Source organism: Colobus angolensis, unplaced genomic scaffold (genome assembly GCF_000951035.1).
Source record: "Colobus angolensis palliatus isolate OR3802 unplaced genomic scaffold, Cang.pa_1.0 Scaffold88, whole genome shotgun sequence".
Taxonomy (NCBI): Eukaryota; Metazoa; Chordata; class Mammalia; order Primates; family Cercopithecidae; genus Colobus; species Colobus angolensis.
This window is the reverse complement of record NW_012122709.1, coordinates 7,071,232-7,071,682: the sequence shown is the minus strand read 5'-3', so window position 1 is coordinate 7,071,682 and position 451 is coordinate 7,071,232.

Here is a 451-nt window from a genome sequence, read left to right as displayed (position 1 = left end):
CACGGTGTCCGCCCCCTATCCCAAGCCTTCGCTGCTCCCTGACTCCCGCACACTCCCGCCTTCCCCAAGCAACACAGAGGAGCCCATTGTCAGCCCAGAAGCTCCAGGCCCGAGGAGATGGAGGGAAAGGAGGAGGGCGGGCAAGCCCCAGGGGGATTGGGGAATCCCCTGATTCCCGGCCTTCCGCTCTCTGCTAGGCAGGCAGGGGCCTGAAGGTCTCATTTGAGCCCCGAGTCCTGCCAAAGTCTAGAAACCCATGAGAGAAGAGGGTCCCGGGCGAGTTAGAGCGGGGAGGCTTTCCAGCCGCAGGAAGACCCCAGTTCTGGGAAGGGGCGGCACAAGGGAATTCACGCACGCCCCAGCCTTTGGAGCATCCCTTGCCGAGGCTAAACTGATCCCGCGGGGAGCGAGGCGGTGGCGGGAAAAGAGGGGCATCCTCGGCTGGGCGGGC